This window comes from Triturus cristatus, chromosome 2_2 (assembly GCF_964204655.1).
Source record: "Triturus cristatus chromosome 2_2, aTriCri1.1, whole genome shotgun sequence".
NCBI classification, from domain to species: domain Eukaryota; kingdom Metazoa; phylum Chordata; class Amphibia; order Caudata; family Salamandridae; genus Triturus; species Triturus cristatus.
The window spans coordinates 781,283,878-781,296,377 of record NC_140582.1 but is presented as its reverse complement, the minus strand read 5'-3'; the positions used below and the strand labels follow the sequence as shown (position 1 = coordinate 781,296,377).

The 12,500-nt window shown below is 48.0% G+C and overlaps 1 non-coding gene and 1 pseudogene across 1 annotated transcript; both read right to left on the bottom strand.

Annotated features, from left to right (window-relative positions):
• Positions 1 to 9,591: 9,591 nt before the first annotated feature.
• Positions 9,592 to 10,364, bottom strand: LOC146862763 (28S ribosomal RNA; annotated as a pseudogene; the record flags this gene model as incomplete).
• Positions 10,365 to 11,715: 1,351 nt separating this feature from the next.
• LOC146862762 (5.8S ribosomal RNA) lies at positions 11,716 to 11,869 on the bottom strand. The gene has a single exon (XR_014978691.1). It is a non-coding gene; the product is annotated as a 5.8S ribosomal RNA (ribosomal RNA).
• Between the last annotated feature and the right edge of the window lie 631 nt (positions 11,870 to 12,500).

Here is a 12,500-nt window from a genome sequence, read left to right as displayed (position 1 = left end):
GTAAATTTCCAATTTGTTTAGTAGCCTTTGCAGCCCTACCCGTGTCAAACTGAAAAGGACCAGGTCATCGGCATATAAAAGATTACTTATTGGTACACCTCCCATCTTAGGCGAGTGGCTGTTTGTTTCTTCGAGGGAGGATGGCAGATCAGCTATGAACAAATTAAAAAGAAGGGGGGCCAGCACACATCCCTGTTTGACCCCTCTGGTTGTCATGATTTTCCGAGAGAGATGTGTGCCAGTCCCCAACTTCACTTGTACCCACGTGCCCAAATGAAATTGGATGATCGCATCCAGAAGGTTGTCTGGGATCCCCCATTTTTTTAGCTTCTTCCATAGAGCGGCCCTTGGTACCCGATCAAATGCGGCTTTAAAATCTACAAAATAACAAAAAACCATCCTAGATGTGACTAATGCTTTGTCGACAATAATAGACAGTGACAGTAGGTTGGTCACGGTAAAGGAGTTAGCGGTGAAGCCAGTTTGGTTCATTGGAATCAGATTATTCTGCTCTACCCAATATCTCAGTTCCTCCAATAGTGTTCCTGCAAAAAACTTGGCTTCAATATCTAACAGGGCTATTAGTCTGTAATTATTTGGAGAGGCATGAGAGCCTGACTTATAGATCGGATGGATTATTGCCCCTCGCCATGAATCCGGTATGGTTGAACTTGTCAATGCACAGTTGAAAAGATTGGTTAGGTATCTCGACCATAGGTCAATGTTTGTCTTAAACAAGGACTGTGGTAGGCCATTTGGACCCGGAGCGCCAACTGATCTTGCTTTTAATAGTACTTTAGTGACCATTTCTTGGGTGACCTACAGGTCTTCACTTCGTGGGTCTAAACAGACCATGGACCTACTCCTGATCAATTGTTGGTTTGTTGATGGGTTAGGGACACATAAAACTGTAGACGCAGAGACCTCTGCGGCCCTAAAGTGGTCTGTCAAATAGGCAGACCAGGCAGCTTCTGCAATATTTGCTGACCCAAATCTAGATGAGCTAGAATTTTGGCGATTAATTAGGGCCCAGAATCTTTTAGAGTTGCAGCTTTTGCTCTCCCATAAAAGTTTGCACCAAAATTGGGCTAGATGGTGCCGTTTATCAATTTGTATTGCCTCCCTGAGTAATTTTTGGTTGGCTTTATACCCATTCAATAACTCATTGTTTCCTGGGGACATCTTGAGAATCCGCAGAGCTTTGTCTCTAGATTTCTTCAATGCCCTTGTTTGACTGGAGATTTGGAACTGGCGGCTAAAATGAGCCTTGTGAACATGTTGTCTAGATGGAAAACGGCTTGTCAATTGAGAGCAGAAGGACGACCACCAGAGGTAACCACCACGGTTACCTCTGAGGGTTGAGTACCCCTTGGAGGGAGAAATTCAATTGACTCGATATCATCCGAAATCAAAGCCTCAAAACCCGGAACACTGTTTACTAATTTAATTATATTTGATCTGTTAAGTATATCCTGCCGACCTTTTGATTTGTATTCGGGGGCAAGGAGAATTTTTAAGTACTGTGTGTCACTATTAGCGATATCGGTGATCCGGATTAAGTTGGGCTGTAAGGATTTGGCACTTGGGGAGTCTAAGTGTGCTCTCTGATGAGATTGTAGAAGGTCCTGTGTGCCTTGCCCGGATGTCCGAGAATCTTTCAATAAAATTGATGTGTTATTGAAGATTGTATTATGGAAAGTAGGTCTATGTCGAGATGGACTTGGCAACACTGCTAATTGGGGTTGGGGTATTGTGACTAATGACCTCATTGTAATTCTCTCATTGGGGTTGCCTCTTGGTTTGTTTATGTCCGGCTGAGATACTGAAAGCCGGTTTTCCACTGGTGGGGTGCTTCGCTCAAGACTGCTCAGAGGAATCTGTTGGTTGGTGGTTGAGGTTATATCTGCCTTATGGGGGCTTCGAGAAGAGCTTGTTGGCGTTGCTGGAGATTGTAAAGTACTTGGGGTGTTTTTGTTGGTGGCGATTGAAAACAACGGGAATAATTTAGGAAGATCAACTTTTGTATTAAGTATTGATTTGTTCCTTTGTTTTCGCTGACGTTTACGCTCTCTCTTACTACAAGGTAGCAAGGGAGGGTGGAGCATTTCCGGGATGGTGGGGACAACGACAGCTGGATTGACACTTGACCCTGCCATATTACTATCAATGAAGTTGGAAAGCCCATTTGCTGTCTGAGGGCTTGTAACAGCTTGTACCAACGGTACCGCCAGACATGAAGAACCTTGGGCTTGGTGAGAGTCATCTTGATGGTCGGTCTGTGTCATAGAAAGTTTTTGTTCCCCTCTCGTCTGTAACCCAGTGGTTGTTGGTAACGGGGTATTCACCGTATCTGATTCGTGAATTGGAAGTGATCGAGGGGGTTGATCAGGCCGAGACAGAACACCGCCACCCTTCAGCAGTTTTACTTCGTTTAGGACACTAGTTAGAAAGTCTGGGAGCGAGGAAAGGGAATCAATAATAGGTGAGCAACAACAGACTGACTGAACCAATTTTGAAGATGCTTGCGCACTCATTATTAGATTGTTCAGTTTGTCCAGCTTACTATCGATCCCTGCTGTAAACGAAGCGAAAGTGTTCAATAGGTCCACCTGGGTGTCCAATTTGTCCGAGTGATAATTTAGGGCCGTGATTGTAGATTGAAAAGTCTGAAGTAATTGAGGCCAGATGGTCGTGATTGTAGCGGCATCATGGTGAAGCTCCGTTTTAGATCTAGAGTTAGGAGTGTTGTTAAGTGAATTGGAGGTGTTCATAAAAGAAAGAGACAGATCTACTAGCCGTTGGTCTTTTAATTCTGTTTTTTGTAAAACCTTTGGAAAGGCTGAAGTTGCTGCTTGGGGTGGGAGTGAGCACTGTTGAGGTTTAACTTGGTCTGGGCTCCCCTCCAGAAAACTTAGGACCTGTGGTGAACCGGGACTGAGTGTATCAAAGATGGGGATCAAGTCTTTATGTCCGTGGATTTGTGGAAAAATTAAATGAGAATGAGGCGCAATAGGAGCCATCTCAAACTCCTGGGGGTTATGTAGTGACATAACCAAAAGATTCTCTGATTGAGATACATCCGGAGCTTGGAAACTTAAATTATAAGTTGGACTCACAAAAGATTGCTGATTAGAGCAGTACTCTTGATTAACGGAGTCATGGGGGGGGGGGAGACTGACTTGGTGAGGGTTGATGGTGACTTAAAACCGGTGTTTGAGTTGTAATCGTAGAACATTCTGAAAAAGGTTTCCGAACACCGGGTGCTGACCCAAAGATGAAAACATCCGGATCATGAACCGGAGTGATAGATGATTTGGAAAACAAATGAGACAATTGTATATTTGGCTCAGAGACTTGGTTTGGTTCGCAAGACTTAGTTGCCTCGGGTACTTTTTTAAAATAGTCCAGAAACGAATACGATTTTGAGGTGCTCACAGAGGATGTATAGGATGGTTGCATGTTGCTTTTATTGGTATGTTGCCGTCCCTTTGGTGACAGGTTGGAGGCCTTCAGTGAAACCAAGGGATCTGGTGCGATCGCCGGAATGGCTAGAGCAGACTCCACGACTGCAGCCAACCGTTTTGATTTCTTTCGTTTTAAAGCTGGAGGTGCTTTTCTCATATTCCCGGATCTCATCGCTTCTGGTGTTGTGCGAGGCTTGTTAAAATCTGTAGGTTGATAGACTGGCTCGCTCGAGCCCTTTGTCAGGCACACCCTTGATTGCCAGCTGAGCCAACCAAGCTGGGATGTATTTGCAGGAACAAGAGGGGGCGTGAGAGACCAAATTGCCTCCAGGACAGGCTTACTGGGTTTATCCGAGCTTGGCCTGGACGGAAAGAGCAGACTCAGCTGACTATAGCAGCATGTGCAAGGGCACCCCCCGCTTACTTGGTCCCTACACAACCGCTTGCTATTCCCTTACCCGTGGCCTCCCATCAGTTGCTCCCAACTGCTCCAGAGGGAAAGACCCTCAAGCCTAAGACCCCCCGTTAAACTCCCAGTACCCTAACCCCCCCCAAGACTCCGCGCCCACAACTGTCCGGCAGGCAAAAACCAGTTAGAATCACCGGTAAAGTCGCAGCGCGGCGGCGAGGGGAGGGGGACCGGGCCAGCGGAAGCGGGCCAAATTCCCCCTGGGCAGTAGGAGCAACATTGGTAGCGACAGGCTGGGGGGGATGGAGGGTGCGGGGGGAGCAGAACCAAGGCTGGCAGAGCTTACTGACTGGCGTGCAATCAGTCGACCAGGACAGCTGACTAACTGCCAAATTGGCTGGCTGAGGTGGGGGGAGCCGAGCAGGGGCCCGGAGCGGTGCAGAGTGGTAAATGTGCGATCTAGAAGTCCGAGGCTGGCCGGGGCCGGGCGAGATGCGGAACCGGAGAGACCGGAACCGGAGGCAGCCAGCAAGACAAAACCAAGAGCATAAAGAGGCCACAAGCGGCGGTGAGAGCGGGGGCTGAGGCAAGGGCAAGGGGGGCGAGGAGGGGCAAGAGCACAATGCGACGTATAGAAGAGCTTGGCGTCTTAGGGCAGTTACGACCACACACCCCGACGCTCCCCAAGTCGACTTACTTGATACTGCTCCGCCAAGACTCCTTGTCTTCCTCGGGGCTAACAGCAGACGCTGCCTATCCACCCTCTGCCCTCTGCCGCCGCCACTACTGCCGCCGGTCTCACCCACAGGATCTCCAAAATCTACCGGGTCTCTACGGGTCTCTGCGGTCGCCAATCACGATCAGTTGCTCACGGACTCTCACGGTCTCAGCCTCGCCATTAGCCACCGTCGCTCACAACCGCCCACACCGCTCAGCTCGGCTCAGCTCGGCTCCGCCCACAGGGCTCATTAACAATCTGACGCCTGACGCTCGTCACGTTCTGTGCTCCACCTCCGAAGTTCGCGGGCGATCCATGAATACTTGGCACATTTTGAAAGTGTCCCTTAAAGTAGTCAGGCAAACATTCTTCTTGAATGGGAACGACATTTGCAGACCAAGATCAGCCAGAGCAACATCATTACATTGAGGCCAAATACCCCGACATCCGACAATAAAGATATTAAATTTTACAGTTTTACATTTGGTAAGATCTTTGATTTGCTGTGATAGATCCTGATAGTATTTAACTTTACTCTCATACACTAATTCAAGGGAATTCTGTGAGTTTTCATAACAAATTGAAACATCAACCACTACAGCAGTACCATTTTTGCTGAATACTACATCTGGTTTTCTTAGTTCACCGTGACTATTTTTAACATGACGTTCCCTGTATGTCATCCACCCACACCTTTTTGCTCTATCAATTAGCAATTCCAACACTTTGTTATGCCTTTTTATCATTACGTCCTTGGTTTTAGGACATGCACCTGAAATATGTGAAATTGTTTCGCACACATCTTTGCAGTATCTACAAGTAGCAAATGTACGATTTCTTCCCCTAGTGATGGTTTGTCTAGTATACAGAACATTTGCTCTCAACATCAGCGCAGCTATGTATTGATTTTCTTTTCTTTTATTATGTTTGCTGATCCAAAAATTTGAGGTTGGATTACTTGCTAAGGGCCCGATTCACAGAACTAACTTAAGACAAAATCCTAAACTTACTACCATTTTGGTATTCACAGAAGGCACTTACTCATTTTGGTATTCACAGAAGGCACTTACTCATTTCGGTATTCACAGAAGTTAGGAGTCCTAACTTTAGGACTCCTAAATGCCTTCTGTGAATACCGAAAGTCTTAAAATTAGGATTTTTCGCAGTTTAGTAGTAGTATAGTTAGGACTCCTAACTTTAGGACTCCTAAATGCCTTCTGTGAATACCGAAAGTCTTAACATTAGGATTTTTCTCAATTTAGTAGTCCTAAGTTTAGACTTAGGACTACTAAATTGAGAAAAATCCTAATTTTAAGACTTTCGGTATTCACAGAAGGCATTTAGGAGTCCTAAAATTAGGAGTCCTAACTATACTACTACTAAACTGAGAAAAATCCTAATTTTAAGGCTTTCGGTATTCACAGAAGGCATTTAGGAGTCCTAAAGTTAGGAGTCCTAAACTTAGGACTACTACATTGAGAAAAATCCTAATTTTAAGAATTTCGGTATTCACAGAAGGCATTTAGGAGTCCTAAAGTTAGGAGTCCTAACTATACTACTACTAAACTGCGAAAAATCCTAATTTTAAGACTTACGGTATTCACAGAAGGCATTTAGGAGTCCTAAAGTTAGGACTCCTAACTTCTGTGAATACCGAAATGAGTAAGTGCCTTCTGTGAATACCAAAATGAGTAAGTGCCTTCTGTGAATACCAAAATGGTAGTAAGTTTAGGATTTTGTCTTAAGTTAGTTCTGTGAATCGGGCCCTAAGTATTTTATACCATCACCTTGGACAGGGAGATTTGTCCATTTCTCGAATTCCTCTTTCCTCCAATCATTTGTTGCTATCAAATTCAATTCATGACTCAGAAATCTACTGTCTAAAATGTTTAGTTTGTGTGTTTTGATGATGCTATCAATTTTTTCATTGATTACTTCTCCTGCATACATGAATGAATGAGCTATGTACAGATCTGGAGCTTCCCTGAGATACAATAAGCTATTGACTTTGTTCAGACCAATTGTCGTACATAGCTTTGGTATACTGAGGCCCCCAAAGGATCTTTTCGAATACAGGAGACCATCACATGTGTATGCAGGTAGGTGTAGAAAATGTTTGACATAATTGTTTACTGTTTGATCCAGAATGTTTAAAGTTTTAGCTTCTGTTCCTGTCATTTCCAGTTTAAGTTTAGGGATCAAATATTGACACAATATTTCTATTTTCTGTATGGGCTTAAGTGGTAAATTGTCGAGTTTTTGAGCCCAGTCAACAAGAACCTCATTAATTTTGTTGTTGCTTGAATGGCCGGTGTGTGGATCAAAGTTCAGTCAGAGGTATCTCTCACTTCCTCCTGGATGAATGTTTTCAATATTTTGTTTTTCAAATTGCCATGGTTTACAGTTGTTAACCAGGATCTTATCTTTATGATGACTTATATAAAATCCATGTGTTTTTTTCACATTAAGTTTTAAGCCTGTTGTTTTACTGAATTTTTCAATGATTTTCAGATTTGTACTCATTCCTTCCCAAGGTGTTGCTGAGTACTGCGATGTCATCGGCAAAGGCAAGAGCGGTGATTTGCTTAATGAGATCATCGGAGCCGAATTTGAAGCCCTTGCTGTCTTTCTGAAGATCACAGATCAGAGGATCCATGGCAATGTTAAACAGCAGTGGGGATAAAGAGTCACCTTGCTTAACTCCTGACTTCATTGTTATTTCTGGAGTTGCTTCATTGTTTTTTCCCTTGAAAAATGTTGTTGAGTCAGTGTATAAGTCTTTTATTATGTCTCTGATGCATGATGGAACTCTGTGTTTTTCAAGACTCTGTAGAATATGACCATGGCTGACAGAGTCAAAAGCTTTTGAGATATCTATGAACACCACTGCCAACGAGCTTCTGTTCTTTCGTGCCCCTTTTATAATGTTTTGCAGAAGAGTCAGATATTCGAGACAACCTCTCACCTTCATGAAGCCTTTTTGTCTCGTATTTATTTCAACGAAAAATGTGAGTCTTTTAGTTAATATTTTTGTGAACAACTTCATGAATGCCGTACTGATGGTAATTGGATGCCAATTACTGATTTTTTTGAGTTTGCTAATCGGTACATTCTTAGGTATTAGTATCGACCGGTTCTTTTTAATACTGTCTGGTACTCTTCTCATCGATAACCAAGACGATAAGATTCTGGGCAGCAGTCTTGGTTGACTGCTATGCACTTTATATAAGTCATTCAGACCAATCTTATCAGGCCCCACTGCTTTCTTTAAATCTGATTCATCGAAGGCTTTAGTTATTTCGCGCAGTGTAATTTCTTTACACAGACTTCCAATTTCCCATTCATCTGGTATCCTATCAATTGGGATGAATTTGGGGGTTTTCTTGCTTTCTTTTTCAATTATGTCTTTATAATATTGGAAGATTTCATCAGCACTGATTTGGCAGGTGGCATCTTCTGCCCCATCAGTGATTATCCTGGCAATTTTCTGTTTGTCTTTTTGAAACATTGCCTGGTATTCTTTGTAGCTGTCCTTTGCTTTTGCATAATTTTTCTTGTGTGTCCGATTGAGCCTTCCATTTTTCTTATCTTTCTTTGGTATCCTGTTTTGTACAGAGGCAGTCGGTTGCTCATCTTGAGCAGAGTTTAAAGGCTCATTATTGGGTTCGCTCGTTGGTTCGGTACGATTTGCTGGTACAGGACTTATATAATTGGTGTTTACTGATATATAAGTCACTATCTCATCCATCAGATCCATAGCAGCATCGTGATGCTGGATGTTTTTGGTGTACTTCTCGATTTCTGTGATTCTATCATTCAGTTCACCAAAGTTTTTTATTTTTGGCGCTCGTTTCCAATTGATAAAGTCTCTGCGCCTTTCTGTTGTTACTTTTACTGCAATCCCTGGTTCATCGCAGGAGTCATTCTCAGAGATATTGGATGCTTGCAGTACATCCTTTGCCGATTATTAGCTCTTATCTCTTCTATCTCTTCTTTTTTCTGCAATTTCTTTATTATTTTTATTGTCAAAATGCGGAACTATCAGCGCATTAATGTTTCTCATGTGCTCATACACTTTTTCCAATTCTGCTAATAGCAGTATTTCTTCCTGTAACCATAGTTTTGATGGTTTGCTGCTTGCTAGAGTTGCTAGTCTAGCCTCATTTTGCGCTCTTGGATGCGCATGCCGAGCATGTTGTGAAACTCCAATCTTTGTTCCAAATCTGAGGTCACAGAAGCTGCACAGGAATGGCAACTCTCCTTTTTGAGGTCTTCCTTTACATTTTGCATAATGGCATGCAATATTGTGGTATTCGACTTCTTTGTCACATTTTGAACAGTACGTTTTGAGATAGAAGCCTTTATGCTTGTTGGAGACATGTTTTCTCAATTCTTTAAAAGTTCCCAATATGTCTCCACACAAGTCACATTTATACTTTTCGTGGGTATTTCCAATATGTCACTTTTTTTGTGTAGTCACTTTTCTTTGTTATCAATTCTTTGCTGACCTCGTACACATCAGGTAGATTTTCAAAGTTGGTTGTACCAATGTCATTCTTGGCTGAGGAGGCCACAAACTCGATGGTTTCGCTGAGGTCTACTGTTGTGTCTTCTTCTGCTTCGGAGGGTGAACTAAGGCCTATAACGTGACCTGAATCGTTGTTGCTTGTTGCATGTTTGAAGCGGGTGCTGGTTTGTCAAATTCGGTGAGGAGGTTAATGATTTCTTGAAAAGACAGCACCTCCTTACGCCATCTTAACAGGGTTTTTATTCTCCAGGAACTACCCCATCTGGAATTGTGTTTGTTTGCTTCGCCACTTCTCACTATCACGCTCGCTGCCATGATAGAACCTTGTTTGGCCTGTCTCTATAGACTTCTCTACGCAGAGTCTAGCACAGTTACCAGCGGGAACACTGGGAGGTAAAGGCCAGGCCTGCGCCCCCGGGGAGGGGGCACGGGGAGAGGCGACCACCGCAGCTGGGGTGACCCACAGGAAGGGCCCAGCTCGCATCCAGAGTCGCCGCACCGTAGCGGCCCTCCTACTCGTCGCGGCTTAGCCCCGGTGGCTCTCAGCGCCATCCATTTTCAGGGCTAGTTGATTTGGCAGGTGAGTTGTTACACACTCCTTAGTGGATTCCGACTTCCATGGCCACCGTCCTGCTGTCTATATCAACCAACACCTTTTCTGGGGTCTGATGAGCATCGGCATCGGGCGCCTTAACCTGGCGTTCGGTTCCTCCCACAGCACCAGTTCTGCTTACCAAAAGTGTCCCACTAGGAACTCGCATTCCATGCCTGGCTCCAAGCCAGTAAGCCGGGCCTCTTACCCATTTAAAGTTTGAGAATGGGTTGAGATCGTTTCGGCCCCAAGACCTCTAATCATTCGCTTTACCAGATGAAACTGGGGTCTCCGAGCGCCAGCTATCCTGAGGGAAACTTCGGAGGGAACCAGCTACTAGATGGTTCGATTAGTCTTTCGCCCCTATACCCAGGTCGGATGACCGATTTGCACGTCAGGGCCGCTACGGAACCTCCATCAGAGTTTCCTCTGGCTTTGCCCTGCCCAGGCATAGTTCACCATCTTTTGGGTCCTATCACGCACGCTCATTCTCCACCTCCCTGATGGAGCGGGCGAGACGCGCCGGTGGTGCGCCCGCCGCTGGAAGCGTGGCAGGATCCCACCTCAGCCGGAGCACGACGGCCCTTACCTTCATTGCGCCACAGGGTTTTGCTCGGCTCTCCGACTCGTGCACATGTTGTTAGACTCCTTGGTCTGTGTTTCAAGACGGGTCGGGTGGGTAACCGACATCGCCGCAGACCCTGGCACCCGGCGTGCGCCTCCCCGTCCATCGGCACAACGCGGTTGGGGTGCACTGAGAACAGACCGCCCCAGTCAACAGTCGCACCGGGAGCAGGGGGCCCCATCCCCCCTTCAACCGCCCCGGCGCGCCCCAAGGGGCGGCCGGGAACGGGTGCCTGGGGGAGGGGCGGAGGCGGTTGAATCTCCCTCGGTCCTGCGGACACAGCGAAGCTGCTGCCAGGGGGGCTGTAACACCTTCCACCGGAGCGATGGCCACCTGCCACCACGAAGCCTTCCCAGTCGACCCGGAGCCAGTCACGGCGCACTGCCACGGAGGAAATGCGCCCTGCGGGGGCCGGGTAGGGCCCGGGTGCCAGTCCCGCAGAGGGAATCCAGGAATTCCCGGGCCACCGACCTTCCCGCCGTGTTGAATCCTCTGGGCGGACTGCACAGACCACACTCGTTTATCTCTCGACGGTTTCATGCCCTCTTGAACTCTCTCTTCAAAGTTCTTTTCAACTTTCCCTTACGATACTTGTTGGCTATGGGTCTCACACCCATATTTAGCCTTAGATGGAGTTTACCACCTGCTTTGGGCTGCATTCCCAAGCAACCCGACTCCGAGAAGACCCGATCCCGGCACGCCGGGGTCCGCTACCGGCCTATCACTGTCTGCGGGGTGAGCCTCGATCAGAAGGACTTGGGCCTCCTGAGCGACGCCGGGGAGTCAGTCTTCTGTACGCCACATTTCCCGTGCCCACTGCCGGGTGGGAATTCGGCGCTGGGCTCTTCCCTCTTCACTCGCCGTTACTGGGGGAATCCTGGTTAGTTTCTTTTCCTCCACTTAGTAAAATGCTTAAATTCAGCGGGTCGCCACGTCTGATCTGAGGTCGTAGTCGGGAGAAAATGCCAGAGCGTTAAGGGGGAGCCGGGGAAGTCCAGCCCCCTGCCGGAGCAGAGGCCTGGCCTCCCGGCAGCCCGCACCCTCTTTCCTCGGATCGCATTGGAGGGGTTTCTACTTGCCGGGAAGCCGGCTGCGGAGGAGGGCGCCCAATGCGTGTGCGCGATGGCAGCCGGTGGGACACCACAGACAGCCACATGCTGCACACAGCCAGGCGCCCCGGGATGGGCCCGGGGCAGACCGGTCGCCAGGCCCCTTCTAGGGGGCCAGGCACACCAGCGGCATACCTCCGCGGCAGGACCTGGTGAGGGACCCTGCCACGGGCGATCGGGAGGTCTGACCTTGTGGGGAGACAAAGGGGAAGCGTAGCTCATCCTGCAACGGCCCGTCCCGGGGAAGCCCCGGGGCGATTGATGATCGAGCGACCCTCAGACAGGCGTAGGCCTGGGAGGAACCCGGGGCCACAAGGTACGTTTGAAGTGTCGATGATCAATGTGTCCTGCAATTCACACTAATTCTTGCAGCTAACTGTGTTCTTCATCTACGTGCGAGCCAAGTGATCCACCGCCAAGAGTCACAGGCAACTTTTTGAAAACGTTTGCCCACCTGCGGGTGCAGGAGAGGTGGGAGGAAGGCGCCCCGTTCAAGACTTCCCCTCTGGGAGTCAGACAGCACCATGGGGAGAAAAAAAACATTGTCAGGAGCTCGGACCGGGAGCCCACCCCCACCCACCCACCTGGAGCGACAGGAGCAGGCAGCCCCGCAGCCGCCGATCCCTCCCAGGGTAACCCAGGAGGGACCGCACGAGTAACCCCTCAGTCCGGCCACACGGGACCGGGTCGAACCGGGTACCTGGCAACGAGGGAGGTTCGCCCCACCTGCACATAAACCGTCCGTCGCCGGGCGACCCCAAGCAGTGCCAGCGGGCTGGGGATCAGCCTGACACCACCCTGGGGCGGAGGTGCCAGAAGGGAAGAGCCAGGCAGCTCCCCATCCCGCACGCCTCCCAACGAGAAGAGCCGGGGTCCCCTCACAGGCCCTCGGCCCCTTCTCTTCCAGGCCGAGCTGCCGTGTGAGAAGGGCTGCTCCTCAGTTGCCCGGAACCCGGTCAGGTCGGGCCGGGACTCGGTACGCGGGAGGGACCAGCCAGCACCAGGGCCTATTCCAGGGAAGGGTGGTGCCAGCCAGGGGATGCACTGCCATTCGG